We start from the raw sequence: 20,245 nt of genomic DNA, 5'->3' as shown, positions 1-20,245 counted from the left end.
GGGTATAAGACACAAATATTCTTCTCAAACTGTTCAGAAAAATTGAATTAGGGAAAGAGGCAATGATAAAAGGATATGTGACAAAATGTGAAAAGTCTGTGACTCATCCTAAGCCATTCAAAATAATTCTCATGGAGAGGCACTAAATAAATTTTGTCCATGCAGTTTCAGTGGCCTTCCCTCCCCCACTATGAAGAAAAGTTTGCATTCATTTGCAAATTCACTTCAATAGTTCACATTTATAGATGAATCTTTCAACTATTATATAGACCTTCTCCCTCACTAATGATGTGTTAAAATCTTTAAAAGCTGTTCAACAAGATTGGTTCAACAAGATTGCTTAGACCAATTAGGGACCATATAGGAATTCTCTTAACCAGTTTTATGACATTCCTATAAGTTTAAAATTACTGCAGAGTAAAAATTTCTAAAATTACTAGAAATAACAAATAATAGTGGATTGGAACTGATGTAAGAATGAATGCAAATTATGTGTATTTATAAAGCAGCATTGAGCTTTATAGGAGGATATATGGCCAGTCCAGAAACAGGGCTGCAATGAAGTTATGGAAGTCATCAGGAGTCTGACAGCACCATGACTTTGATCACAACATAGCATCATGATGTGTGGCCTCATGAGAACCCTGAGGTGTCCATTTAGATGCCCCTGTACACGATGCCTCACTTTTCTTCACATTCTTTATATTTAAGAAGCCTGAAGTAGAGCAGCTTTACAATTCTCAAAAAGATTAAATTAATCCCAATTGGAGTAAGATATTTTTAATATGTGGCACATGAGATGCCACACTGGGTCTGGCCAGTGACCCCAGTTGGGGATATTTGTCAGGAAATATACCAGTTGTCCTTAGGGAGGCTCAGTATTCAGGGGCAAGCAGAGAGAATTCAGCCCATCTCATGTGGAAGCAGAGCATTGCAGCACCCAGGAAATAAGGACCCTGCAGTGCTCTCTTTTACATCCACACCCCTACACTTTTCATTCTAAACAGGATTGCTTAAGTATGACTGATTGCATATTCTTCCAACAGTAATATCAAGTTTTTCTTTCTCTCAAGAGCAATGCATACCAATTTTAGGATAAAAACAACTATTTTGTCCATAGTCCTTGTATTACATTGAGCCTTTATAGTGTGTTTTATGCTCTGTGCAAAACACCACATCATTTTCTGTAAGTTTCACAATTCTCTGAACCAGATATTATGAGCCCCATTTAGGCTTGTAAAATGAGTTTTTAAGAGGCTTAATTGCTTTTCCAAAACACCCAGTGATAAGAAACAGCAGAGGTAATTTCATATCTGATTCAAATCCATGATTAACCTGTATCCTAAACAAACTCTATAACATTAACTTTGTGAAAAAAGCTTACGAATTGCTTTATTAAGAGTTTGTTATAGGAAACATCACTAATTAGGTGTTCACAATATGGTACCATCCATGGGGTACCTTATAATATTTGCTTATAATATTTCCCAAAGTCTTGGTACTGTCTACATCTTCACTCTCTGTAGGTGGAGCTAACTTCTACTTTGGAACAACAACAACAACAAAGTCTTTCATGCTGCCACTAGCACCCAGAACTTAACTGTCTGCTTAAACGAATACTCCTTCCTGCTCCAACCATTACCAACGTCTTTCTTTTCTGTTATAACCAGAGCCTGGAGCTCTGTATATGCATGCCTTGTACCATTAGGTGCATACTTCTTAAGACTAAAAAATGAAATTCATTGCCAAATTGTGATAAATTTTAACATGCAAGCTTTAAGTCCTGATTACACTTAGCAGTGCCAAAACAAAGTGTTCTTTCCAAATACAATAATTTTTATAATTTTTACCACAGCTTTATTTGGGGTCAGGTATTTCAAATTAGCTGGTTGCATCTTAAAAACTAACCCTGTCCTTTCCTTTCCTGATTGCATCTTAAGCAGTAACTGTGTCCCTTTATTTAAGGGAAGTTGAATTTCCCTAAATTAATGAAAAATATCGTTTCAGTAAAGGAGTTTTGAAATGTCTGAAAAAGCATTCATTTGTTCAACATGCTGACCTTGGTTTCTGTTTCACTTGTCATCTCTATGAAGGTTCTTCACTCAGTTAACCATTGTGGCATTAGGCTAAGACTTGTTGGACATTTGTTGATACTTGCCCTCAATAAGCTTGGAATTAAACATAAATATACAGGAGCCCTCTGACTGAGGGCAAGATGAAAGCACCCAACAGAGATGACAATGAACCAAATGTACTTTCCCTTGGAAGTGTCTTTCTTACTCTAATTGATTTTTTTCCCTTATTATTATCTGACCCTTCTCCTTTGCCTTAGGAATAAGCTTACCACATAGCCTAGCCAATCAAATAACTTAAATTTTCCCAAGGCGACAAAGGGCACAAGGTGGAGACATGCTCCATATGGAAACTATCCAAGTCATGCAGTGGCTGACTGCTGCGAAAGAAAACTTCTCTCCTTCTGAGATCAAGAGCTTAACATACTGTGAAAATCTGGGGTTCCTGAGAACTGCTTTTCCACCATGCATGTGTAGAGGGTTTCCTTGAGACTGAATCAACATGGAGGAAATCAGAGCCAAGACATCAAATGAGAGAGAGATCCTTGAGGACATTTGCCCCACCACTGTGTACAAGCAACTAAATACTGAGTTTTCAGTTATGTAAGCTATTCTTTTATTTAAAAAATTCTCCTTTTAATAATTTACTGTAACATGTTTACTTTGAAAGTTTTTTGACCTTTTGATTCTGTTAGAATAACCCTCAGTTTAAAACATATGTATATGTAGAGTGGTAAAAAAACATTTTTTCATTGTACCCTTGATAGTTTTTTAATGATTTATTGTTATTTTTACTTTTGAAAATCTGTTAAAAAACATCCATGAGCCAATAAATGTTTTATCTTTACCCTAATTTATTTGTTTATTGAATCCTAAATTACCTTTAACATCAACATGATTCCTGAATGGATTTGGATTGGAAAGTAAACCTTTTTTCATCTCTCATATATGAATTTGCTCCATTTGAAGGATAGTAAAAGGGATAATTACCTTTAGCTGGGAACACACTCATGGTCATGAAGGAAGCTGAGTTTGTACTGTGCTAGGGTTTCCAGATCTGTGAAGGATTAAGGACTCTCCAGAGGAGAAAAGAGCAAGAACAGAGACAAATGTGATAGTATCTGATGTATTCCTACAACCCATTGGTACAGAAATACAATACACAAGGATTGTGGAGAAGAAGCTGAGACTGGAAGATATTTACGAGGGACTGTTAAGAGCTTTAAGGTTTTCCAGGTGGCCTAAAGAAGTATTATAGGAGGAGATTTTAATCATCAAAGATTTTGTAAGAAAAAAGTCAAGATTTTTTTTTAGATAATCCTGTTAACAGCCTAAAGAAATAATTAACTTAGGAAAGATGGAGATAGAAAGCAATGTAGGATCTTGTTGTAGGCCTGGTGAGAAGTGTTTACAAGTGAATATAGTAAGAGATTCTCAGAAAAGGGATAAAAGTTCTGATACTCATCTTGAAAATCAGGATCAGTTCCTTCTTCCTGGGTTTGAAGATTAACACCTGAGAAATGCCAAGGCAAGCCACTGGAGTCAACTTTTTCACTCCCCTGACTAAATGTCCCAACAAGAACAATTTTAGAGGCAGAAAAGTTTGTTTAGGGGCTCACAGGTTCAGAGGTCTCAGTCCGTTGGCAGCCCCTTGCATTCCCAGGGTTCCAGGTGAGGCAGATCATCATGGTAGAAGAGTATGGCAGATGGAAGTAGCTCACATGATGATCAGGAAGCAGAGAGACACTCCATTTGCCAGATACCAAATATATACCCCAAAGCACATCCCCAATGACCCACCTCCTCCATCAGACCCTGCCCACCTTCAGTTACCACTCAGTCAGGGGAGTCACTGTTTTAAAGCTCTTATCATCCCAGCCTGTCTGTTTTTAACCCCCTTGTATTGTCTCACACAATGCTTTTGGGGGATACCTTACATCTAAACCATAAAACAAGAATAGAAAACAAGTTTGTTTGTTTGTTTGTTTGTTTTTCAAATAAGGAGAGCAGAGGTGGCAGACTTATCCAGAAGGAAGTAGGGATCCACATTTTGGTGCCTGTGTAGGTGGTATGTCTTAATTTTTTCTAGATCCCAGATTTCCTCTCCCTTCCCACCTTCTCTTTCTTCCCTGTGTACAGGCTAATGTCAGGAGCAGCAGCCCAGGGGGTAATCCCTTGTCTTGGAAAGTGCAGATCTGGGAGGTGTTAGCAACTGGTTGAGTGAGGAAGTACAGTTGGAGCAGCCCATTTCTTTTTCTTTTATAATCAACCCTCGTTTTTCCCACCTGATCATTTACTCTGTCTTTTGCTCCTGTCTCATTCCCCCTCTGATTATGGGAGTCCTTAATGTTGTAGGGTGAAATGGGCAATGACTGCTCTGGCTGCTTCAGGCTAAAATGGGGTGACATGGGACAAGCACTTTGGGTTTCCCTTTTAGAAACGTTTTGGGTGTGTTGAGGGGGTCTGAGGTATAAGTCTGGTTTGGAAAAAAACAGGTTGTAAAGTCACCTGGGAAGAGGGTGCCAATGAGATAAAAAAGAAAACATGAGTACTGAAATGAGATCAATGCAACAATAAATGTTCCAGCATCTGAACATGTCAGTGAATATGATGATGATAATTATGATAGAGACCAGCATATTTTTTTCACCAGGAGATGCCAGATAACCAAGAGCTAAGAAGTTATTACCATGACAAGGCTGGTGAAAGTTGAGAGCAGTGATGGAGGATGGGAGAGCAGTTACTGAGATCAGGGGTCTCTGATGCCTTCATGACTGTGGCATGCCTCGTTCCTGGGAATGTTTCTGTGCAAAGGCACAGGATACCTAGCTGCTGTAGCAACGCTCTGCATGAGGAGTTTCTGTGTAAGAGCCCTATCAGTTCTAACCTTGATCTCAGGCACACAGGTCCCAGGAAGGAAGGAATTCTTATGCTAGACAACCGCAGTGTTCCACCAGCTCCACTTCTCTAGTTCCTGCCTGCCTTACAGTAACTTTAAACAATGGACTTTCTTGAGAGCTACACAAAGCTCCTAACATTGCACTTTGAAAATATGGATTGCAACTGTGGAAAAGCTACATAGGATGTCCTAGTTTCTGTAACTTTCCTGAATTCAAAGAATAATAGTTGCATAGTCTTTAACCGGATAAGGAGATGTATATAAACGAAGATAGCTGGTGTAACTCTATAGACCTGCATCTCAGATCATCAGAGAGCAGGCTTCGACCTGATCCCAGTTGAATTTTGAAGATCTGTGTCTGTGAATCTTTATTTTCCAATCCCCCTTTGCTCCTTGCTGAACCCGGGAAAGACATTGCCTCTATTGGGAATGTAAATTTTTAAGGACATTAGTTACATTGCTCGAGTTATCAGGAATGTAAACACCACGTTTAGTTTTAATAATCTCACAGATTCCCTTGTAAGATGTAGTTAAGATACCTAATGACATTTGATTTTTGTAAAATACCTTTCTATTGGCATAACCTCTGTGTTTAATAGGGATCCGTTTATTTCTGTCACTTAGGGCTAGACTGGAGCATCAGAGAAATGCAAGTGGCAGGGAGGCTCCAGTGGCAGATTTAAACTTAATTCACAAAGGATTCACAAAGGATTCACAAAGAATTAACTCCTGCTGCAACACCAGATTCACTTTATTCCTAGGGGCTTAATAAGTTCAGTGCTTACCAAGGTCAAATGTCTGCATTTGAATAACAGAGCAGGAGTCAAAGGGTATGACCCCAGAGTTTGCACAAGAAGGATCAAACTGAATTCTCAACCGGGAGTCATCCCTTGATGAGTTTCAGGATCCTATTTCTTAATTGTGCTTTTTAGACCCAGTCTCAGATATAAAACCGATGTGCAATTTGTCAGTTTCTTTTCATTAAAAGTGGCAAGTAGTTGTAGAGAGGTTCCAGTGGAGGAGTGAAAGTGCAGAAGTGAAGCAGTAAAGACTGGCAGGTCTCATGAGCTGGATCAAACTGGATTCTCAGTTTGGGTATGGGAATTGCCCCTTTATGTGCTGTCAGGTTTCCATTCTTCGCATGGGCACATGCGGTTCAGTCATCAGTTTTGCTGTAAATCTGCAATTTGTAAATTGCCTTCTGTAGGCCATGGGAACTGCCATTCATAGGGAATTTCCTGAGGACGTTTCAAGCATAAATCTCAGTGGGGTCTGAGGGAACACAATTTCATTTCAGTACTAGGTTCCAATCCTACGTAGGGTCAGTGCTCACCAAGATGAGCATGATACTTTTACAATGACTTATGGAAACATCAGAGAAATGCAAGTTGCATGGTGTGTCTCCACTGGTTTCAATTTACTTCACAAAGGGTCTTACAGAGTTTACTCCCACCATGTTCACATTTTCCCTCTGGCCCTCTTAAGTGCAGTACTCAGCTGAACCTAATATCAGCACTTTAAAAACAGCTTGAAAGTAGAGGACTGAAACAGTTACAGGCAGGCAGTTTCCACATGCAGAACCACCCTGAATCCTCAATTTGGGAATGAGAAGTGGTCCCCTGGTCTACTGCATGGATCCCATTCTTCCCTGGGCCCATTAGGACCAGTTTTCAGTTTTCTGTTTATTTTCAAATTTCGAGTAGCTTATCATAAGAGACATGGAAATAGAGTTATAGGGAATTTTCTGAGAAAGTTGAAAACAGATCACAATGGGGATTTAGGGAATAGTCTTACACTGCAGTACCTCATTCCCGTTCTTCCTATGGACACCTTAACAGTCAGAGCTCACAAATGTTACTTTGGGAACTTGCTTATAGGTGCATCAGATCAATGCAAGTGGCATGGACTTTCCAGGGGCAGATTTCAACCTACTTCATAAAGCAGTCTATGTAACTGACTCCCTTTACAACCCCAGGTTCACATTCTTCCTACTGTCCTGTTATGTACAGTACTCCATAGGGCATGACATCTGCATTTAGAAAACAGCTTGAAAAATCAGGAGTGAAAAGGTACAGGCAGACAGATTCCACGTGCAGAATCCAACTGAATTTTCAATTAGGGTTTGGAGAGTCTCCCCTTGATGCACAGTGAGGATTCTGTTCTTCCTTTGGCCAATTTGTACCAGTTCTCAGTTTTGTTGTTTATGTACAACATAAGATGTTTTAAAGATAATTCTCCATGGGGTTTCAGGGAAGACTGGTTCCCAATCTACCTATGGTCACCGTAAGTTTTAATGCTGACCAAGGTAGAATATGTTACTTTTAATGCCTTACAGGAGCCACAGAGGAATACAAGTGGCATGCTGGTTCCAGGAACTGTCAAAGTGAATTCACAATAGGGTCTTAGAGAACTTACTCCCTCTGAAATTCCTGGTTTGCATTCTCCCTATGTTGTTCTTAGATACAGTGATCAGCAGGGCCTAATTATGGCATTTTGAGGGTACAGTCATCCCCTCATCTGCAGTTTCACTCTTCCAGGTTTCAGTTACCTGTGGGTCAACTGTGGTTCAAAAATACTACATGGAATATCCCCCAAATAAACAATTCATCACTGTAGTTTGTTGATTTTAAGTCCTTTGGTCATGTACAACTCATTAGAACAAATAAAATTAAAAATTAAAAGAAAGTTCATCAGTTTAAAATCATTTTCAATAAATTAAATTATTTACTTTTATTATTAGTTATTGAGTTATTGTTAATCTCTTACTCTGCCTTATTTGTTATTTTGTAGTAGTAGCCCTACTAATTAGAAATATATTTCTGGTAAATAACTTATTGATAATTTTGGAGATAGGAAAGGTGGAGGTGGAAAATAGCTAATCCTTTAAAGTCCTTTTATTTATTCTTCCTCCTCTTCCTCCTTCTCCTTCTTCCTTTCTCAGTACTGGGTATTGAATTCATGGGTGCTGTACCACTGAGCTGTACTCCAGCTTTTTAAATTTTTTTTTTATTTTGAGACAGCATCTTGCTAAACTGCCCAACTGGGCTTGAACTTGGGATCTTCCTGTCTGTTTCTCAAGTATCTGGAATTACAGGTGTGCATCACCACATACAGCCTAACTTCTAACTTTTAAAGATATTCTGCTAGCCATATTATGATTCTTCTAACAGCCTACTTTGTTTTTATATGTTGTGGGACATATTTAACTTCAAGTACTTACAGATTTCCTAAAATCAAGTGTTAAAGTTAAAATCTTAATTGCTTAATTCCTGTAACTCTACTATATAGATATATTTAGCCATGTACTCTATTTGAGGTATATATGTGTTGTATGTGCTATGCTGATGGTTAAAGTGGAAATTGATGGTCTTTATTGGCTTCTGGATTAAAATGGTGGCCTTTAAATGACAGCTGAAGAAAAACCAAGATCAGTCTGATGTTCTTGCTGCATTTCTTACAGGTTCTGAGTTCTGTTCACACAAAATGGGATTCACTGGATGTTCGTTTTGGCACCAAACAGCCTTATCAGGTGTTCATAATGGAGCAATCTGTCAGTGTAGACAAAGAGCCCATGACTGACAGCTGCATCTATGAATGTGTTGGGAACAAAATTCATTGTGTGTCAGTCACTAGAATATCATTAAGATTGAAGGCCATCAACTGCTACAGGAACATTACTTAAGACAAACTGATTCTGGGCTGTCAAGATTCTTCAGTAATTCTTTATGAAACTCACTGTAGAGTGACTCTCTTGGCCCAGGCTGAACTTTTGCCTTCATTAATTAGCTGCCACCAAAATGGTGTCATTTTGCTAGATGGCAGCAATCAAGAGGAACTGCAAATTTTTGATATGGCTCTAGCCCCTATTAACATCCCGCTCTTAGCTGAAGACTGCTTACCCAGGGAAACTGCAATTCTTTGATGTTTCCAGCAGTCTTGTTCAAATGAAGTGGATAGCTCCCCTAGTTTCTCAGAAGCCTGAAAATAGGAACATCTATGATGTTCTCTTCCTCAGGTTTGACAGAGGACCTTTGGGTGTGCTTTTGTTTAAACTTGGTAAGTCAAGGAAGTTGGTAAGTACAGTGTTTATGATAGTGACATAACTCAGGCAACTAAAACTATTCTCGGAATGTAGATTTTTAAATTTTTCATCCCATAAATATGTTTGCCTTTCAAAGAGTTTCTTAAAAGGCTTTGTGGATGATTTTCTAAATGTCAAATAAACGTTAGATATTGAAGAATTTGAGTATTTCATTAATTATCCTTTATGATGATTAAAAAGCCTAAACTTTCACATTTGATACTCTCTGAAATGTTCTATTAAAACATTCCTTAAGATATAGATAGGTGAATATTTAATAAGTACTTCCTATGCTCATTGAAAAAGTCTGTGTTGTAGAAAAGTAATAATTTTTCTGAAAATGTTATATTAGATTATCCATATATTTTGCTTCCCAGCCTGAAAATTTGTGAAACAAATAAAGAACACAGTTATTTAGTTAAAATTTGCTAATGATATTTGTGTAAGTTTTTGTTTTTGTTTCTCTTTTGGACTGAATATATTCAAAAGGATTTATCATTATCTACAAAATTATATATTAATATGGCATATTTCAACCAGGAAACTTTAAAGTCAAAGTTTTATAACAGTTGCCTATTATAGTTTTGCATTACTGTGTATATCCTGAACTAGAAAAACTACTTCAGGTAGTTTTGTATAATTTAATGTTCTTGAGAGAAACTCACATAGGTTAAGAAAACAAATTTTATTTAATATACATTATGACTACTTATAAGGTTAGAAAAGTGAATACATTTGAAAATCTCTTGGAAGACTTGGCTTCAGGATACAATGTTAAAATTTTAATTAATTAATTTATTTAAAAAATTTATTAATTTCATATTTGTACTAATTAGTTCTACATGAAAGTAGAATGCATTTATACATTTTGATAAATCATATGTAAATGAAGTGTAATTTCTCATTTTTATGATTGTACATATTGTAGAATTCCATCAGTCATGCAGTCATATGTGCACATGAGGTAATAATATCTGTTTCACTCTACTCTCCATCCCTTTCTCACCCTTTACTCCCCTCTACCCCTCTACCTGATATAATTTTAAAGACATTGTAGTGTTTGTTAAAAATTTTTTTATTTACTTTGTTTTCATATAGGTGTACTTGTCTCTGAAATTGAACACATGAATTAAATCTAATAAAAATGACTAGATTAATATTAAAGATATAATGCATATAATGTGGGGCCTATTTTCCTTCTACAAAGTAAAAATGTAAATAAATGTATTCAAAGTGTTAATATTGTCTATGGAAAAATGTTTGGAATCTCATTTGTTGAGATAATCCAGTTACACTTTGCCTGACTTCATGTTTAACAGTTTTATGTCTCCATACACAACAATAAAGTGGATGTTTGATGTTTGCATGTCTTGTAAAAACCACACTCTCTCCCTCTCTTCCTCCTGTTTCTCCTCCTCCTCTCTCTCACCCACTTTTTCTCTCCTTTCTCTCTCTCTCCCTCTCTCCCTTTAAATCACTGTTATCTGTCAAACAGAAGGCTGTCTGCCCAAGTCTACATGACTTTTCTTCAGTCCTCCCTCGTAGGCCTAACAACAGCTTTGCAAAAAACACAGCTTTTCCTTCCTGTCTCTAGCACATTTTCCTTCTTATCAAAGTACACAGGTTCTTAATGTAGGGATTTAGAGGACTTCTTGCTAATTTCCAGCTTGTAAAATTAATTGTACTGCCTCCCTGGGCACTGATCCTAAATCAATTAGACAATGAGTTGACTATCACCTCTTTTCCCCCAAGAAGTTCTCTTCAAATAGAACTTCTATTTGAAGTTGACTTCAAATAGAAGTCAAACATTCAAATAAAAAGGTGAAAACTTTGGCAACTGATAATTCTCATTTAAATTTTATTTTCAATATAACTTAAGTTTGTAGGATAGGGACAGTGTACAGTCTTAACAGGATCTTTCAGAGATCTAAATATGGAATTTCTAAGGATTTTTGAAAACTTTATTTCTCATTTTTTAATGTAGTGGAATATTAACATTTATATTAAATTATTTTTCCTGGAAGAGTAGATTCCTTGAAATAGTAGATTTCAATTAACACAACACTTAAAAGAAAACCCAGTTTAAAAGGACAGATTTTTCTCACGATCTGCTACTAAATACATCCAAAAAAATTAATATACTTCTTGAATTAACACAGTGCCGATTCTAGGCATCTATGTGGAATTTTCATGCATAATTCAAGTAACTGCATATGTAAACAGGTAGTGGCATGTGCAGTTCCCCACTAGGAAGCATTTATGAGATTTATCTCAGATACTTGTTATGCAAGTCTTTGGAAAATTCAACATGAAAGTTGTAGCTTACAATTTAAAATTGTAAAGATAGATCATAGATCACAGTTTAAAATACAGTGCTGTTATATATAAATGTGGCTGTTGCTGATGCCAATATGCTAAGGTTTTTGCAGTCTGACTCTTAGGTTAGGTAAATTAGTGTAATATTGAAGGAAAACTCTGTTCCAGGGGTAGAGTGTCCATTCTTAATCCTTACAGTGATTGTACAAAAAATTGAGGTTATTAAAAGGCCATCTCTACCGATATTAGAAGAATTCCAAATACATGTCTTCCTCAGGAAGCAGCTGGAAGTATCATGCTCCCACAAGGAAGCCAAGAAATATTTCTTATGTAATGCAATAAGTACAGTATTCAAAATTTCTTTATGTGACGGTCAGTACCTCATATTTCCACATAGACTGATATTAATTTTAAGAGGAGGAGAACCCAATTATGCTCTTGGAGTCTTAAAGCTTTTCCATTTTCATAACCTTTTCTAACCTTCATTGCTGTCTTTAATAATCCCACATGATCAGCTCTGTCTCCCCTCAACAGAGAATCTCAGCTTTTAACTGGCATTTCATTACATTTATCTGTTCCTCACCACCCACCCAACACTTACCTAAATGCTTGTGAATCCTTCTCTGGCGATCCAAAGAAAAAGGAGCCCTTCCTTTAGTCCATGACCAGTTCTAACACTACTTCCACTATGGATCCCACATTACCCTTGACACCTTTACCTTGTCACCTTTTCCATTCCCCATGAATTATGCTACATCAGCAGATAAATAGGCCCAAACCACAACATGAAAACAAGTTCTTCCCTAAAGGTGTTTCCCATTATTGATCAAACATTCATTTTCCTTTCATAGCCAGAGTCACTGAAATACTTTGTGCTTCCTTACTTCTCATTCACTCCTCAGAGCACTGCATCCTGGTTTGTGTCTGTAGTGTCCTCTTACAAATGCTCTTAGAAAGATCACCTGTGTCTTTCCCCAGGGTAAATTATGGTTCTCGTGTTACTTGATGACTCTTCAGTGTTTCATGGCTGCTGAACACTCCCGTTGTCATAGAATTCTTATTCTGTTTGCCTCTTATGACACTGAATGCAACTTTTTGTCACTTTTACACTCTCCTTCTGCCTATTCATGAAAATTTTGGGGGCTATCTGGGGTTCCATTTATAGTTCTTGATTCATTTTATACAGATTGTTTATTTTTAATTTAGCTATGTGCTATGGTTTGAATTTCCTCTTCAAACTCATAGTGAAATTTAATTGCCATTGCAACTGTGTAAAGAGGTGAGATCTCGCTGATAAGTGGATGATGACAATAGGGGGTGGGAAGGGGGCAAGAATGGAGGAGGGACTGTATAGAGGGAAAAGAGGGGTGGGGGGATGTAAAAAATAACAGAATGAATCAAACATCATTACCCTATGTAAATGTATGATTACGCAAATGGTATGCCTTTACTCCATGTACAAACAGAAACATGTATCCCATTTGTTTACAATAAAAATAAATTAAAATTTAAAAAAAGGAGGTGAGATCTTTAAGAGATTAGGTCAGGAGGGTTCTGCCCTTGTGACTGGACTAATGCCATTACTGAGGGAGTGAGCTAATTATTTTTATTTTGAGGTTGTGTTTGCTACCAGTTCAACCCCACCCTTCCTCTCTTGTGCGCATGCTCAATTTCCTTCCACAATGTTATAACACATCAAGAGAGCCCTCATCATATGCAACCCTTCCATCTTGATCTCAAACTTCCCAGCCTTAAGTACTGTGAGCTAAATAAACTTGTTTATAATTTACCCAGACAGTAATATTATTGTAGCAAAAAATGAACTAAGATGCTTCTAATCTCTAACTCCAGTGCAGACCACTACTGACTCCACATCCATACATTCACCTGTCTTGCTGAATACTATCTCAGTCTCATTGTGTACAGACATTCATGAAGTTAACTTCTCCCCAATTCCACTTTTCCTCTTGTATTTTCCATTTGGAAGTTAGAATGATTCAGATGGAACCTCCAAGTCAGAAATCATCATAGAATTCTCCCTCACCCCTAAAATAATGGACTTCCCTCACTGTGATTGTTAGTGACCAAATCCCATCAATTCTGCCTTCTAAATACAGTCAAGAGTGTCTCATTCTGTTCAATCTCACTGTCATTACCTTAATTTAGGCCTTGTCTGTGACCAATAGAGACCCTCGTCTGCATCTTCTGACTACCCTTCCCACCTTCCAATTAATTCCCTGAACTGCACTGGAATGATTATTCTAACAGTGCAGCTTTGGACGTGGCTGCTCCAGCTGAAATATTCCAGTGATGGATCAGCCCTCATCTGCCTCTTGGGCTTCATTGTCCCAGTTGTGCTGCACCAGAGCTTCCTAGCCAAGCCATGTGCTGTCCTACTTACCCCTTCCATTGTGGTGGTGATAGTAGTTCACCTGTGTGGAGTGACCTACCATGCCCTCTTGCAGCCTAAAAAGTTGGGAAAAGGTTACTTATTCAAGTAATAAGATTAAATAAAATACAATTGAAGTTAACTTCGTCTCATACAATCTTGAAAATCACAGGCAGTTTTTGAGTGTGTGTGTGTTTGTGTGTCTGTCATACTCCCCACAAAGGAAGGAATATGATTTTTCTCTTAAAGACTTTATAAGTGTATTTTCTACAAAACTTATTTTTAACTAGTTATTTCAAAGTTATACTTTACCCAAGAGGCAACTGACATTAGTTTGTTGCTGGAAAGAAATGCTGGATACTTTATTAAATACCAATCTTAAAACTGGATCTTATATTGCTTGAAGTGAACTTATATTCCAGACAAAGTTCTACTTTTTCTACTTTTGTCACATTAAAATGATAATTTTTTTTTTTTTTTTTTTTTTTTTGCGGTGCTGGGGATTGAACCCAGGGCCTTGTGCTTGCAAGGTAAGCACTCTACCAACTGAGCTATCTCCCCAGCCCGATGATGAATTTTTAAAATCAAATTTATTCAGGTATAACCTACATAAATAAAAATTTATTTGTATAGTTTAATAAGTTTAAATGTATGCATTACCATGATTACTACCATAATCAAGATACATAACATTTCCATCATCCCCCAAAATTCTTCGAAGGCTCTTTGTAATTGATCCCCATCTCTCTCAGAGGTGACAGTGATCTACTTTTTGTCATTATGAACTAGATTTGTTTTTATAAAATGTCATAGAAATCAGATCCTATAGTGGATATTACTTTGCATTTTTATATTACCACTCAGCATTAATCTGTGAGAGTCTTCTATTACTATGTGTATCTGTAAATTTTTATTATCACTGAGTAGTCTTCCATGATACAGACAACATAATTTTTTTTTATCGTGTCACATACTGACAGGTGTAAAATAAAGGACTAAAAATTGTATGTGCTTTCATGTAAGAATCTTTGTATGGATACATATTTTCATTTTTCTTGGGAAAAACCTAGGAGTAGACAATGTCTAGGTCAAATGCCACTTTAGAAGAAACAGGCTTTTTGCTAAAGTGATTGAACCATTAATATGTTGTTATGGTTTGGATATAAAGTGTCTCCCCAAAGCTCACTGTGAGAGTGTGCAAGGTTTGGAGAAGTAATTGAGCCATCCTCCAACCTAATTGGTGAATTAATCTCTGCTGGAATTAACTAAGTGGTAACTGGAAGCAGGTGGGGTGTGGCTGGAGGAAGTGGTTCTTTGGGGGTGTGGCTATGGGGTATACATTCTGTATCTGGAGGGTGGAGTTTCTCTCCTCTGCCACACACTTCTGCCGTGATGTTCAGCTTCACTTGGAGCCCTGAGGAATGGAGCGGCCTTCTATGGACTAAACCCTCTGAAACTATGAGTACTCTACATTTCCTCCTCTGCGATTCCTCTGGACAGATCTTTTACTAACAGTGACAAAAAAGCTGACTAAAACATGTCCACCAGCAATTTCTGGGGGTGCTGGTTGCTCCACATCCTAACAGTTGATATTAATGATCTTAAATTTTCGTCACTATTGAGTGTGAGGGAGTTAATAAGTTGAATAGCTTTTCATATATTTATTGCTGTATATTTTCTCTGATGAAGTGTACCTTCAAATCTTTTGCCCAAATTTAATTAGATTATTTACTTAATGATTTATGAGTTCTAACATATATTCTAAATAGAAGACTTGTAAGACATTTGTATTGTGAATATTTTCTTCTAGTTTATAGTTTGCCTTTTCATTTTCTTAACAGTATGGTTTGAGTTGTAGAAGTTTTTATCTTTAATGAAGTCCAATTTGTAAATTTCATTATTTGATGGTTTCGGTTTTTCATGTCCTAAGAATACAATCCCAGGATCACAAAGGTTTTTGATATTTTGTTTTAGAAGTGTTATGGTTTTAGCTCTTACATTTAGGCTTCTGGTCTATTTCAAATTAATATTTTGCACATTATATAAGGTATGGGTTGAGATTAATTCTTTATTATGAATACACAGCTGTTCACATTTGCTGGAAAGAATATCTTTTCTCCATTGAATTACCTGACCATATGTGTATGTGTGTTCATCATGAGTCTGTTCTTTTCCATGGAGCTACCAGCTACATATCTATACTGAAGCATAGTGACTGTGATTTTATAGGAGATCTTGAAATCAGGTGCTGTTAGTTCTCTAATTCTGTTTTTCTTTTTCATATTGTTTTGGCTACTGTAGATCCTTTGCCTCTCTGTATACGTTTTAAAGCTAGCATCACAATTTCTTCAAAAAGACCTGCAGGGATATTGGTTTAGTTTGTGTTGAATCTATGTATCAATTTGAGTAGGAATAACAGATTTATAATATTGAGTTTCTTTCCATTTATTTAGGCCTTCATTAATTTTTCTCTGCAATGTTTGGTAGTTTTAAATGTAAAGACCTTGTACATACTGTTAAATTTATCCTTAAGTATTTCATGTTTTTGAAAGCTGTTGTAATAGTATTTTTAATTGCAGTTTTTAATTGTTTTCTGGGATTATGTAGAAATCAATTTTTAAAATATTGACCTCGTGTTCTGGAACCCAGTTAAATTCATTCTTAGTTGCAGTAACTTTTTTGTAGATTCCTTGGGATTTTGTACATAAATGATCATGACAACTGGATTAAAAATCACTTTATATTTTATCTTATCAGCATTCTTTTATTTGATTTTACTAGCTTATTACACTAGCTATGACATCGAGTACAGTATTAAATAGAAGTGGTGTAAGATGACATCCTTTGTTTCCTATCTTAGGTGGAAAACATTGTCTTTCATTCTATGTTACTAGGTTGAGAAATTCTTCTTCTGTTTATAGCCTGCAATGACATATTTTGTCGAGTGAATTTTGAAACTTTTTCAAGCACTTTCTGCATTTGTTCAAATGTTTTTTTTTTCTTTTTAAATGATCATGTGGTGAACATATTGATTGGTTTTAAGATGCTTAAGTGACCTTACATTTGTGGGATAAATTTCATTCATGACATCTGTTTTGTATATGTCAAGATTTGCTAATATTTTGCTAAGGAATTTTATGCTTGTTTGCGAGGATACTGATGAATTGAAAAGTATTTGTTTCTCTTTCATTTTGAGTTAATGCAGAGTATGTAATTTCTTTTAATGTTTGATAGAATTCATCAGTAAAGGCATCTGAACATATGCAGAGTTGAAGGTGTGTGTAAAGGTTTTTTTTTTTTTTTTTTTTTTTTTTAATAATAAATTGAAATTTAAATGGCCATTCAGGTTATCTGTTCTTTCTTTTTGGGGGAACTGGTGTTAGAGATTGAACACCAAGGTCTCTGAATTACAATCCTAGCGCCTGTTTGTTCTTGAGTGAACTTTGACAGTTTGGGTCTTTCAAGGAATCCATTCAATTTAAACTGTATTTATATGAAGTTACTTATACTCGTCACCTGTTTTTAAATGTCTGTAGTTTTGTAGCACTTATTTTTGATATTGATAATTGTGTCATTGCTGCTTCTCAGTTTACTGATTTTTTTTCCAAACAGAAAGCTTTCAAGTTCATTTCATTTTTATTATTCTTTATTATTTTCTTTGTATTGTCTTTATTATTTTCTTTCTTTTATTTAAATTGGATTTAATTTTCTCTTTTTCCCCTAGGTTCTTAATGTGGAAACTTGGACTATTCTTTTCTCACTAACACAGTTCTTTTTTTTTGTGGTGCTGGGGATTGAACTCAGGGCCTCGTGCATATGAGGCAAGCACTCTACCAACTGAGCTATATCCCCAGTCCAATATATATATTTTTTGTTTATTTTTATTCCAAGTATATTTTTAAAATCATAAATGGGGTTTTATCATCCAAAGCTGAAACATTTATTCTTCATCACTTTAGAATCTGACAAGCAATTCCAGACCATGCTTTCCAAATTCAGTCTTCTTTGCTGTTTTTCAGACTACTGAGACCGAGTATTTATACTACTCCATCCTAAATGTACAATTTTAGATAACTACTGTACACTTGTTGGTAAGAATTTTCTGAGAACAGTCCATCAAATATAAAGAATGGTTTCTGTCCAACGATCAGTAGTGAGGGGAAAATATTAAGCACCCTTCAAGAAATTATTTATTCATTTAAAAAAATAGAACCAGTGAGTTCTGTGTCACAAAAGAGAAAATATAAAATTAATCTAAGCTATTTTTGTAGACTTTGGTAATATCTGCCCCCCCCACCTCAATCCTACTTAATTTTTTATGCAAAGTCAGCAGTGGAATTTAGTGGGGGGGGGGGGGGAATCCCAGGTATTATTTTAAAGAGGAACAGGTTACTTCTATGGAAAAGAGTTGCCCTGGCAATTTCTCTCCAATGATCATTTTAAATAAAAACAGTTAATGGAAATATTTTTAAAACCAACTTTGGGTACTATGCAGCATTACACAAAATAGGAAATCAAAACTTCTCTTTTCTAGGAAAATTTCTACCTTTAAAGATTACAACTTATTCATATTTTTTCCCCTTCTGACTGCCTAATTCAATATTTAAATATTTGAAATTCTGCATTTCAGTGTAGCAAGAGTTCTTTTTCAAAAGTTCTTCACAACACAGAACACAGACCAGAGCAGCGTTTCCAAGTCACATTGTTTAACTACAATGAAGTGAGAAATGAAAATGGAAGGATATCTTAAGATAGGTATCCTCTCTCTGAAGAGGAGCAAACTTTTATCAAGAGACACAGAACTCCATCCTCGGCAACTCCCTCAAACTAATATTTAATAATATATTATTTAAAAACATTAAAGTTTGGTCACTAGGAAAGAAAGAACAAAAATTACTCCCTTCTCCCCACCCACCCACCCAAACAGTTCTAGTCACTCCCTCCCTCTACTCCCCACAAAACAGGGAAGTAGTAGGGGCCCAGAGCTTTACATCAGAAATCTCAGATCCTAAAACATTGCTGCTATTTTGCTCAAAGTTGTAGGTCTACGTATTTCATTCTCCAATACTCCCCCCATTTATAAGTTTATTTCCGTACACATACACATGCACACACGCACACAACCATACACTCACTCTCAAGTAAGATACTTTTTTGTGTTTGTTGATAAATTATGAGGACTATGAACTAGGTGTGCCCAGGGTTTCATAGGTACTTTGTAAACAGTGTCACTTGGATCCTTTTCACCAAAAACCTGAAATCAAACTATGCAGCCAGGGATCACTACTTTCCCAGCCCTGTTCCCAGATTGCATATTGTCGAAGGGCAGAGAAAAAGTCCTCATAACTGATGTTTAAGGTGGGAAGACAAAGAGACAATCTCAGTCAATCTGATTTGCCAGGGAAGAAAGCCTAATGTGCTGTCCACAGGACCAAACTTCAGTACTAAATCAGGATCAGGGAAACCATTTGAACCAAGTAAACTAACATATATCTAAATCTGTACATCTCTCTTGCTGTTGGGCTACTAACTGGCAAAAGTCCTGAGCAGCTCTCACAATATCTGCTTTTCCTTCTTCTGGGGACAGCACCTTCACTGCCAAATGGCAATTTAAAACTTGATCATTTTTGCCATTACTGTTTGCAAACTCTGGTGAGTATTTGGAACAATCTAGGCCCAGAAGTCCCTGCTGCTGTTTTAAAATTTCATCCATCAATGTGGAATTATTTCTTTCAAAAATACCTTGGTGGTCTTAGAAGCTAAAGCAGGAGATACCGACGGCCACACACCACACCACGATGCTTGCGATGTCAGAGAAGCTGGGCTCCTGCTCCTCGGCGGTGATCGGGCGCGTGTACTGGCAACTTCGGGCAACCGTCGTCCGCGCGCTAGCGCAGTCCGGTAGGCGGTAGCCAGGATCTGACCTCACGCGGGTGCTGGTGGTGAGGCGGTTCCTGCCTACCGGCTGCTTACAGAGCGTGAAGCCGGGCGGCGCTAGGACCGCGGCGGAGGCGGCACGGTAGCGGCGCCTCCAGATCCAGTTCCAGGTGCCCCAACGGATAACGGAGCCAGGCGGTGAGGGTGAGCGCGTGGTGCCGGCAGAGCAGCGCGTGCGGCACCCGCCACAACGGCTCACCGCCCCGTTCCCCCCACCCCGCGCGGCGTGATGGCTTTTATCCTCCCTGCTGCCATCGCGGGCCGTCGTTTTGTGTGCCCCCACCCTCCGGACCGAACCCCTTTCCACCACCACCTCCTCACCTCGCCCCCGCCGCCATCTTCCTCCTCCCTTAGTACAGGACAATCCTCCCGAGTTTTTTTTATAAACTCTACTGTAGCTACATTTCACAAAGTTTTGTATTTTATATTTCTATTCAATTCAATATAATTTCTAAATACTTATATAATTTTCTATAAGTTTATTTTCTATAAATATATTTTATTTCTATAAATTTCTATGATTTCTGTATACTTTGTTTCTCCCCCCCGCC

General features: G+C 37.1%; 1 pseudogene across 1 annotated transcript; it reads left to right on the top strand.

Moving 5' to 3' along the window:
• The first annotated feature begins 7,894 nt into the window (after positions 1–7,894).
• Positions 7,895–9,144, top strand: LOC306661369 (WD repeat-containing and planar cell polarity effector protein fritz homolog; annotated as a pseudogene). Its single transcript has one exon. The product of its transcript is annotated as a WD repeat-containing and planar cell polarity effector protein fritz homolog (transcript).
• The last annotated feature ends 11,101 nt before the right edge of the window (positions 9,145–20,245 follow it).

This window comes from Sciurus vulgaris, assembly GCF_902686455.1.
Source record: "Sciurus vulgaris genome assembly, chromosome: 5".
In the NCBI taxonomy this organism is placed as follows: Eukaryota; Metazoa; Chordata; class Mammalia; order Rodentia; family Sciuridae; genus Sciurus; species Sciurus vulgaris.
Note: the sequence above shows the minus strand (reverse complement) of the source record. Positions and strands in the feature narration are given on the sequence as shown.